Source organism: Takifugu rubripes, chromosome 22 (assembly GCF_901000725.2).
Source record: "Takifugu rubripes chromosome 22, fTakRub1.2, whole genome shotgun sequence".
In the NCBI taxonomy this organism is placed as follows: domain Eukaryota; kingdom Metazoa; phylum Chordata; class Actinopteri; order Tetraodontiformes; family Tetraodontidae; genus Takifugu; species Takifugu rubripes.
The window spans coordinates 14,445,414-14,456,479 of NC_042306.1; the positions used below are offsets into that span (position 1 = coordinate 14,445,414).

General features: G+C 44.8%; 1 long non-coding RNA gene across 1 annotated transcript; it reads left to right on the forward strand.

The window, feature by feature from the left end:
• The first annotated feature begins 1,038 nt into the window (after positions 1 to 1,038).
• Positions 1,039 to 1,936, forward strand: LOC115248021 (uncharacterized). Its single transcript, XR_003887049.1, has 3 exons — positions 1,039 to 1,214; positions 1,307 to 1,589; positions 1,681 to 1,936. It is a non-coding gene; the product is annotated as an uncharacterized lncRNA (long non-coding RNA).
• Positions 1,937 to 11,066: the final 9,130 nt, after the last annotated feature.

The window sequence follows — 11,066 nt, forward strand, 5'->3', positions numbered from 1 at the left end:
CATTGTTCTGCGGTCGTCTTTTCAAGGAAGGACCGCATCATTGGGTGAACAATGTTTAGAACAAAGTCACTTGTCTGTTGTAGTGACAACATAATTGTTCTTGTCTTTAGCTAATCTTGTGGGACTGTTAAACAATAACCTATGAGCTTAAACCTTGTCTCTTCAGTTTTATATGCATTTAAGCATAACACTAAATATTACACTGTTCAGATCAAAGCAAATAAAAGCTACCATAATCAGGATCAAAGGTAACAAAGTTAAAAACTGTGTAAAAAGGAGCTCAACACATGTTCAAAGCTCCTCTGAACTCAATGCACAACAGAGTGGGGGAAAACGGCTGGGAACTGACAAAAGCTTTGTGCTTAACTCGCCGTTTCTACGTGACCGGTTGAGCTAAAATGATGAAACCTGACATGGTCATATTTTAAAGTCTTCTGGTTCTACCGAGACCTACCTCGATAGAATTGGATAACTTTAAGTGGTCCAGATGGGCGTCTGAATGCGGGTGGTTTTGACCGGAGGTCTGTGTGTGGGAGTCGGGCAGCAGTAGGTCTGGGAGGGGCTCCTAGAGCAGAGCAGCAGGACAACTCGGATTGAGAATCTTCCAAACAAATCGCCATAACTCTGTCCCAGAAGATCCTAGATTGATAAAAAAAAAAAAAAAATCATTTTGCAGATATAATCCTCCACTAACTCGCAAACTTCACTTCAAAGACATTAAATTAACCAGCGCCCCATAAAACAAGCTAAAGCGCCGACTGGTTCGCTCAAATCTTCCCTTAACTCTCTGTAGAACAAAGCGGGGGAAAAGGGCTCAGAACGTTTTTTTTGTGTTTCTACATGCCCAGTTCAGCCAAAATTATGAAACCTCACACGGTTATATTTCAAAGTCTTGTGGTTCTAATGAGACCTACCTCCATAGAATTGGATGACAAGCCTTTGCATCTGTATGGTTTCTTTTTTCCAGTATTTCCTTACTGGATCATCTTGACTTTTTCTTTCTCCATCACAAGTTAACCTTCCATTTCTGCTGTCCGTCAAAGTCAGTGACCATCTCTTTAACAGTCTTGCTATTTGCTAATGAGTCACTTTGGGGCTACCATGGTAACAGGTCCTTCACCATGGAGTGTGAAACAGGAGTGACACCCCTGACACCAGCAAACCACCCGAGCTGATGATCTGAGATGCATAATGCAGTGGAATAACCCTCATCCGTACGTCTCTCACTCTTTTCTTCCCTATGTACTATTCCATCTGCATTCATCAAATCTGTGTGCATGTGGGGTTTGTTTTGGGGGGGTTACAGTTAAACCCACAGATAGCCAGATCAGGGCAGGTAAACATGGCTGTTTCAGTTGTGGCTGAGCAGTTTGCCCGCAGAGACCATCTATTTCAATACACAAAGGTTGCCCCGGCGCACTTCGCACCACGGCATGACCAGATGACACCGCTCATGCTCCCATCTGTCCAAATCCTGGTGAAACAGAAGCAGCACAGATTGTGACTTTTGTGTGACTTCGCGGGCCCAGCGGGCCACGATGCTTCCTCCAGCCTCAGCAGCTCCACATCCCATATGAGCCTCTCTGGATGTGAGAATGCAACGATTGCACTGATGCTCAGTTGGGTCTTGTGCAATCTGTGATTAACATGTTGCCCTTTTGTCTCCTTTATGCTTTGGAGGTTCTTACATGGTTAATGCCCAAAAGACACAATCATGATGCAAATATTCAACATATCACCAAGATACAAGTTCAAGGAAAATGTGGTGTCGACATGTTTTAATTCATCTAGCAGCCTGAAATCAGAAATCATCTACAATAGCTTTGGCGAGTTTAGCCCAGGATTAGCCTTGCCGAGGACGAGAAGCCACAAAGACTATACAGATTACAGGGTGTGAATCACCTGATCACTTTGGAAAACTACAGCATTTTGTTCTTTGTGTCTTTTTACAGAGAAAACCACATCCAGGCCTCGTGTCAAACCCGTGCTGTCTTGATTAATTCGGTTAAATACAACAGGCAGCTCTGCTTCTGCTCTTCATATTCCTAAAGGGATGCAGCTCCACTGATGTGAGCATCCTTGTGGTTTCTGTGGCTAAAATGTGACCCAGTTTTTGATTTTCATGAGCATCATTTGTCATCACAGGACAAAGTAATTACACTTCATGTTGTGCTCTGTGGACCCCTGTACATTAGATTCTGATCATTAGGAGCCTTTGGTACCAGAATGTGCAGCCAACACTGCAGGCTTCATAAAACACAAGCTGCTAATGAATTAGTGAGTACTTTCCATTAGCATGGCCTATTGTTTTAGTAAGTGAGTTTAAAAATGGGGAAGACCTCTCTGATTTATGAAGAGAGAGAAGTTGATCTATTTCTAAATATTAGATGCCAAATAAAACTAACGACATGCTGCACTTGATCGATGGCAGGACATTAAATAGAAAGGTTTAATAGAGATTTTGGTTCAATTGCTACTGGACAGTTTTTACCTTGAATACAAGAAAACCACACACACATGTGATTTTAAATCTTTCTACTCAAATAAAACACTGAATATTAGTCTTTATTGACAGGCATAAGGCACTCCCATTCGTTCCAGTTGAAACTGATCAGCCATTCCTGGAAAAGCAGTGCTTCTTAATTCCAGTGGCATCAGCAAAACATGCCACATCAATCCCCTTTTTTCATCCTGACTTTAGACACCGGCTCACTCAGCTCTTAATTACACAACCTGACAGAAAACTGCCGTCTCAGAGTCCATCAGTGCACAAGTTAAGCAACGCTGATGAGTTCATCATGTGGTCGTGTGGAAGAACTGTTTAGGACATTAGGCCTCAGTTGCTGAGCAGTTTTGACAAACACAAGTCCTCTTTACGAAAATGAGGTTTATGCTAACAAGCTCTATTTAGTATGGAAGCCTTTTGCCACAAAAGAGAACCAGCCAACCAACCAAACCAGCCAGCCAGCAAACCAACCAGCCAACCAGCCAGCCAACCAGCCAGTCAACCAGCCAGCCAACCAGCCAACCAACCAGCCAGCCAACCAACCAGCCAACCAACCAACCAACCAACCAACCAACCAACCAACCAACCGACGCCATTTGGTATGAAATTGAGTTATTAAGTTAAACATTTCATGTGTCATCTATTTGATGCTTTGACAGATTTAATTTTGCAATATAAACTATACTTAACCCTGAGTACAAAACCACCAATTTGAGTTCTTTCCAATTGGTCAGCTGGTCTGGTTAGATTGGTTAATTGCCACAGGATAACTGCTAATTGTAATAACCTTAAACTAAACCAGATTCTAACCTCAGTTCTCAGTCATGAAACATACCTTTAAAGTTTTTAGGATGACCAAAAACGTCCTCGTCCCCACACACATACACGCACCCACGCACGCACGCACCCACGCACGCACGCACGCACGCACACACACACACACACACACACACACACACACACAGTAATAAGAGGCCATATTTGTCCTCCTCAGTCTCTCAATCTGAATTGAATTGTGGCATTTAGGGAGAAAACAGATGTTAAATCACATCACTGGGCACATGGAACTCAGCAGGTGTGCTCCCAGATTACGTGTGACATCAGCTGAGGGCTTAATGAGTGAACATAGAGTGGCAGCTGCCATATTGAAGGGGGATTTAAACATTCCTCAAGTGGACGGAGCCGCTTGATTCCATCACAGAAAGGATTAACGATGATTATCCAATACTGTCAGAATGGGTCAATAAAGAAAAGACAACACAATTACAACAGATGTTGAAATCTGGAAAATAAACATAAAAAGTTTTTTTTCATTTTGCTGGATTTAATTGACAGTTTCGTCCCCGACTGGTGGGCTGCATTCAAGCCTCCTCCAGCCTTTGTTTTCCCTCCACAAAATAAAAGTCTCCTAATTCAATCAATATGTAACTTTTAACATATTTGTGCTGTAAAACATATTTGTTTTTTTTGGGAAGTGAACAAATCCTGGATATTTCCCTCTTTTCCACTGATCTTTATGCCTTTATTCAATAGACTTTATGTCTACATTTGGTTGGAATCCACTGTTTTATTTTTGCAGGATTTTCCCATGAGCCTTCAAGGATCTGCTGTCAACAAGAGTCATGATTTACCCCACCATTATCGTTACCACAGTGGAAAAAACCGCAGGTTTGCCACTTCCTGTGTTTGCCTACATGGGACAGGAAGTGGTCTGGAATGAGAGATCAAAGTCCTGCCGCCATCTCTTATCACACGTCCTGGCAGAAGCAGGGCGCTACAAAGCTGCAGACAATGTGCATTCCAACAAGAACCAGAAATGAGAATGCACAGGATTTATCTTAGATTCAACTTTAGAAGTGGGGGAGTAATGCGGAAAATAATAAAATAAATAAGAAAAAAAGAATAAAATTGGATTATCTGGTTACAGCTGGTTAGATCATTAGATCTAGATCAGTCGGAGAGTCCTGTAAAACTTGTTTTTTGTTCGGGAACCTGCAGCGTTTTTTCTGAGTTTTGAGTATTAAGTTATTAAGTTGTGGTGGTTCAGGTCAGATTCCTGGTGCTGGAGCTCGAGTGGAGCCAAAAGCCCGGTCAGACAGCGTCTGATAGGTCCGTCAACATGACGACTTTAGTCAGCTGAGATTACGGTGCAGAGCAGCGCCCAGCGGGTTGTTGTGACGCTGGGTAGAGTTTCCCACATTCTGAATGTCTCTCAGTTTATTTACGTCAATGTCGACCTCGCAGGTTAAAAAGCTCCTCAACAAATTAGGCAAAAACAGCAGAGCTGGACCTGAAAATGTCAAATAAGTAAATAAGTAAATAACTTATTGTCCCAAAGAGAAACCACCCGGCGCTGCGTCTCGGCCCGGCAGCATGAGAACACAGAGATAGCACAGCCACAGAACTGTTTATGGCTCGAGCTGCAGTTTCCTGGATGGCTGCATGATAACATTGAGGCATGAAGGTTTCCTCCTGAAAAGACCTCAGATGCAGTAATTTTAGCTCTGAACACACAAAGATGTGAATGTTGGAAGAATAGCTTTTCAAGGCTGCGAGTAAACTGCACAAGACACAATAGTCAATCCGTAAAATGAAGCTAACAAAAACACCAGCCTCAATGGGCTGTGGAAGCTACATTTCCTTCCTGAAGGCATTTTTAAACAAAAACATTGGACGGCGTGGAAAAACAGTTCACACATAATTCCAGGATCAGCAATTTCACTAAATAATTCAACTTATATGTACAAAAAGAGTATCACCCATCCAGGGAACGAACAGAAAAAGTTAAGTTATAACCACTTAATGACAAGACCATAGCTGATGTGACACCCTACCACCAGGGGGCGATTGATTGCTTTCGTTCTCTTATTCTTTTTGTATGGTCGAATTTTAGCGATTCTGTTCAGACAAAAAAGGTTGCAGGACAGAAAATTCCGAAAATTCTCGCTTTGTCAGCTGAAACTTCAAATATTGCTAAACCCGACTGAAGTCACAGCTGAGGTTCAACCAGGAAAACCACGTTTCAAAGTAGCTACTTGTTTGATGTGGACGAGCTGCTACGCTAGACACTGGCGCAGATTTGTTGGCATTGTACCAACATAATTTAAATTGGAGTTTGATGTTTCCTCAACATATCTGTTAGCATGTAGTGTTTCCCTCAGAATTGGCCTATAAAGGCAGGCCGACTTGCTGACATCATCGATCATCGAGCAGAACTGCCCCTGAGGGTAATTCCAACACTGAGGAAAACAAGATTTTGACCAATAAAAGTCCTGAGAATTGATATAAAAGCGGCATCAGCCGGTTTGACTATCACCTAAAATGCAGAATTTTGATTCTTTGTCTCTACGTCACCGCCCACCCACTGTATATATTTGCACGGGCGAGGTGCCGCTCCATCTGCAGGAGCCACCGCAGCGGGTACATCACACAGCCGGCTGATTGTGAGAGATGATGTACTTGCACCCTGCTAACAGGTTCACGCAGGCCCACATGTTTAAGCCACCCTGGGCTAATTCAATTCCAACGCCACTCCAGAGGCAGCGATATGCACGGTACCTTTCCGCAGTCGTGTGGTTCATTCATGGGTAACGAGTCAGGGGTCGGCCCGGCGGCAGCTGGATGCAGAGCAGGAGCTTTTGCCCAAATTTCCACTGTGAATGCAGAGAAGAAAAAAAAAGTTTAAATATAAAAACTGGAGCCAGATTTTAGTCGGTTCTTTATTTAGGCTGTTTTCCAATGCTGCAAAAATGAAGCAAAAATACAACACGCTGCTGGATTCCCAGTTGTGGGTCATAAATATTTGAAAACCCATTAAACACCATTAGAAAACAGCTAACGTTAGCTTTCAACCACTCCTCAGCTAACACTTGATAATACTGCATGACACCACGTGAACGGCAAAACATTCTGACCTCACGCACATGTGATGGAGTTCACTCAGCATTAAATACAACAGCAACAATCACAAAATACCTAAAAATCCCTGGAGCTCAGACCTCCACCAGGGAGCTCAGACCTCCACCAGGGAGCTCAGACCTCCACCAGGGAGCTCAGACCTCCACCAGGAAGCTCAGACCTCCACCAGGAAGTCCGTTTCCCTGCTGGCACTGTTGCGACCCGTCACAGTGAGATGGGGAAAACCCTTGGAAGATCAAATGTCTCTCAAATGACTCTTTGATCAGCACATTTGCCTTTTGATTTCTGCACCTCCTGGAAATGGAGACCGTCAATCAGGGTCATCACCAAAATTCAAAGGTCAAAGTCGTTCCGGACTGGAGAACATCACCACCATAGAATGACGAGACCATCACAGTGACAGGGTGAACACTCCTCTCTTCACGTCTAAATGGAGGCAGCTCTGACGCCTTCGTGCACGATTAAGAGCTCCGGATCAGAACGCCGTGGTGCCGAAGCTGCTTTGGAAGAATCACATCAAGCATTTGTTGTTTTCAGGCCACGTCAGAGGGGAGGAACCAGCAGAAATGAAGCCTTCGCTGCACTCATCATCTTTTTCCCCCTCATAAACTCGCTCGATTCCGCTTCCCAAAACTCACCAACAAACACAATGTTCATCTTCAGACGCGTCGCACCAACACGCCATGAAATTGCCTCTCGCTAAAATCCTGGCGGTGATATGAAAGAACACGATCAGATGAGATATGAATGTGATCTGAAACAGAGCTGATGCACTTTGATAAGACTGAAACAAAGTCATTATTCCAGCAGGAAGCGGCACGCTCCAGATTTCTTCCCTCCATATTAAAAATGTCTGGCAGCAAAACTCATTTTCAAAGCTTCAGAGAGAAATGCAGCTTCAAAACCGGTTTGTACTGGAAAAGCTGTGCATTGAATTCTAATTTAGCCAAACGAGTGATTTCATCATCACGGATGCTAACACCGGAGCTAGCTTGACTTCACACACCTGAGGCAGGTACAGGTGCTCCTCTGACGCCACCTTTTCCACGTGATCCTCGGGCGTTTCTGTTCACATCTACGTCAGTTTGTGGTGAACTTGGACAGAGTTGGTAACTACCTTTGACCTTTGACCCTTTGGGTCCATAGACTGTTACAAATGCTATAAATAGACATTCCTTCATGAATGACTCTCCTGCTCTGTTGCTCTGATCTTCACTGCTGCTCCAGGTTGGAATTCAGCTCTGATGATTTACAGCAAAAGCCTTTAAAAAGTGAAAACATACATTTTTCTTGCGCGCGGCTGATGTTTGTCTGAGAAGCCCTAAGTGGCTTTGAAAGGATCCATAATGAGAGCAGACGCAGCTTATGGCATTAAGCTTGTCACATAAACCTTCATTAACGTGAGGTTTCCAGGGGTTTGAACCAGCAGTCGGCCTGCGGGGGAGGGGGGGGGGGGCTTATTTAATTTATTATGCTATTGAATTAGGCCGAGAACAAACATCTGTCATAAACGCCACTACTAAGGCGGCTTTGGTGCATTTTATGACCCAGTTTTTCCAGAAATCGGAGTGCTTTGGCCGTCTTCTTTCCAGCTGTGTCCTGATGCCAGGTATCATCGTTATGTTATTTTACTGCCACAAAGTTCCATCGCGTTCCCTGAGTGCAGACAGGGAAATCCACCTTTGTATGATGTGGAATGTCTGAAGTCCTCTTCTGCAAATCTGCGACATCAAACAGGAACTGGAGGCGACAAATTCATTTTTCCAACGTTCTTCCCTGCAGCCATTCAGAAACACACATATTGTAGAGCCAATCGGTCGTGTGAACTTCTGGAGTTCATACTGGGCATCCGTGCTGAAGTACGCACTTTCCGTCATCTACCCCGCCATCCCAGGTCATGTGATCACATGGGCGGAGCAAGTACACTTCCCAGAAACTTCCCCGCAGTTTGCGGCTGAAGAATTGGAGCATCATTTGTTGACGAAGACCACAAATCGAGAGACGGCGAGTAAGATTAGCCAGATAAAGGCTAGATTCAGACAATGCTAACTCGCATCCCCCGGCTTTCTTATCTAACATCACGCTGCACATATCAATCACTAGTACGGAAGAAGAAAAAAAGCTTTAATATTTGAAGAACATGTTCAGGTTTTCAGATTTCAACGCCAGACTTCCAGAACTTGAACTCGTTCCGAGCGGATGTTGTAAAAGCGGGCTAGCAGCGGCGTCACCGTCGCTAACCATTGACATCACGAGGACACCGTGTCCAACAGGATAAAGGACACGCGTACATTAGAGCCACAAATACAAACGTAAACCACAAAATTAAACTCGTATCGCCGCGGGGGTGTTACAGTACAGAAATGGGGGCTGGGGAGACACAGACTGACGGGTCTATCGTTTACAACTGGATTAGTCATTAGGATTAGTCACGACGAGCTAAAGAGGCTCCACGCAGCCTGAAGCCGTCCGTTCACGCCGTATCAGCCAGTTCGCCTTCATTCCGCAGGGAAGCAGAAATGTCAGACATTCACAGCCTTCCTGTCGGGAATATTCCAAATAAAGCAACGTTATAGCGACACGTGACAATAAAACCAGTCAAAACAAATAATTACATCCTGTGAGGACCGATGAGGGATTTTCTCGTTGCCTTCTGAATTAGGCCGCTCTCTGACCTTGAAACAACAGCTGCTCGTTTTAGTCGCTGCTATAAACTCGGAAGGCATTAGCATAAACCGCCGCTGCGCGCTGACGGAGGCGAGCGTCTGAAAACGAAGCAACCTGTTTCAATGAATATCAGAGCCGCGCTGATTGAATTGGCACACGTGCTGTTGAAGCAGCAAATGTCATGTGCCTGCCGCCCTGTTGATTGCACAGCAGGGCATCATGGGTAATAACACCCTGCGGACACACCGGGTCTGGTTGTTCGTCAGCCAGTCAGCTCCGGTGAACATGCCCGGATTTTTTGTGTTGCTTCCATTTTGCAGGGTAATAAAGTGTTTTTTTGAGTCTGTCTGGCTTCATGTGTTGCCATGGAAACCATCAACAGTTAGCGGAAACTGACGGACGCACCGCAGCGGCCGATCCGTTCGCCTCCTCAGGTGCTTCAGCCCGAACGAGCTCCACTTTTCCAGGCTCGCTCTATTCATCCAGACAGTCCAGTTTGACACGTTGCCTCCATTTTGGCTCGCCACCTCGCTAATCTCGCCAAAAACAAGTGAGAAAAGCCCTCGGCTTCATGCGGGGAGATTAAAAAAGCAGCTTGTCTTCCCGACTGTTAATGCGAGTTCTCATGCAACAATTTTTTAAAAAAGTCTTTTGTTTACAGAAGCAGAATTGTACCAAATTCAGCGCGTATCATCAGAAGATCCCGATCAGAAGGAGAAGCGCTCGAGTACGGAAAGTCTGAGCGTCTCTTATGCTAATTCAAACAGGTTTATCTCTTTGATACGCAAACACACCAGAACAAAGCAGAACTCACTTGTACAAAATTGGATATTCTGATAAGATCGAGCTTGTGAGCGCGCAGACGAGCACGTGTGATATGTACGAGTAAGCCTGGGAATCTGCATTAACCAGTGCATCTGATCACCGTGTGCTGGGATCAGGAAGAAGAGCTTCAATTGACAGACTTCAGGTCCTGAGAGAACACAGGTAGAAAAAAAACCCCAAAAGAAAACAGCAGCAGCAGCTGTAATTGAAGCTATGCTAAAGCAAAAGAAGAGAAAAGCTAGCTTAATTAAGTTTTTCATCACTTGGGTCAAGGTTTACAATAAAGCTAGAAATGCTAACTACCTGTAATATTCAGCAGGCTCTGACATGATGCTACTGAATGAGCTCATACAGGGGTGTAAAGGACAACGTTAGCGCCTCCATAGGATAACTGACACTACCCCTCAGTCTCCTGTCTGCTTACAGAGCCAGAACATGAAAAACTGTCGACAAAAACACGGAGTCTGTCTGTCTGGAATAAACAATACGCTCAGTGGAATTCCAAAAATTCTCCAGGGAAAAAGCTACGCCCCGAACCTGCACCAGCCTTCCTATGCAAATAATGAGGGGTTGAAGTGTGATCAACAGTTGCCACGGTAACAGGCGTCTGTACGCATGTGTGATCTGAAAGTAAATTTAATCAAGGTGGGGAAAATTGCCAGGCTTTTACATCACGGAGCAGGCGGCTGCGCTGGGAACGGAGCCTCTTCACAGCTTTTACATTCATCTGTGTAGAATTTTCCCGTCTGTAATAAACAGTCACGGCTTCAATTTTTGGTCTTTTTTGCTGTTTCAGAGTTAAAACAGCACTTCTACAAATTCATTTTGAACCAACAAAGCAACATATGAAGGCCTGAAGCGACACGTTCAGGCAATTTCTGCTTATATTTTGACGTTAATAAAGAGGCGGGGCGGGGCAGGGTGGGATGGGGCGGGGCACGGGTGGGCAGGGGCGGGGCAGGGCGGGGCAGGGGCGGGGCCACCAGCTGGCTCTGTTACATTGGTGAAAAAGTTTAAAGTGGGTTTCTGCTGCTGAAGAATGCTCCCAACCCTGCGCACTGATTGCCAAATGGATTTTCCTCTTTTTGCCCGGGCAGAACATTCTGAAATTAATCTTTCTGACTGGCTCGTGCCGACTGCGAGAGCTGCG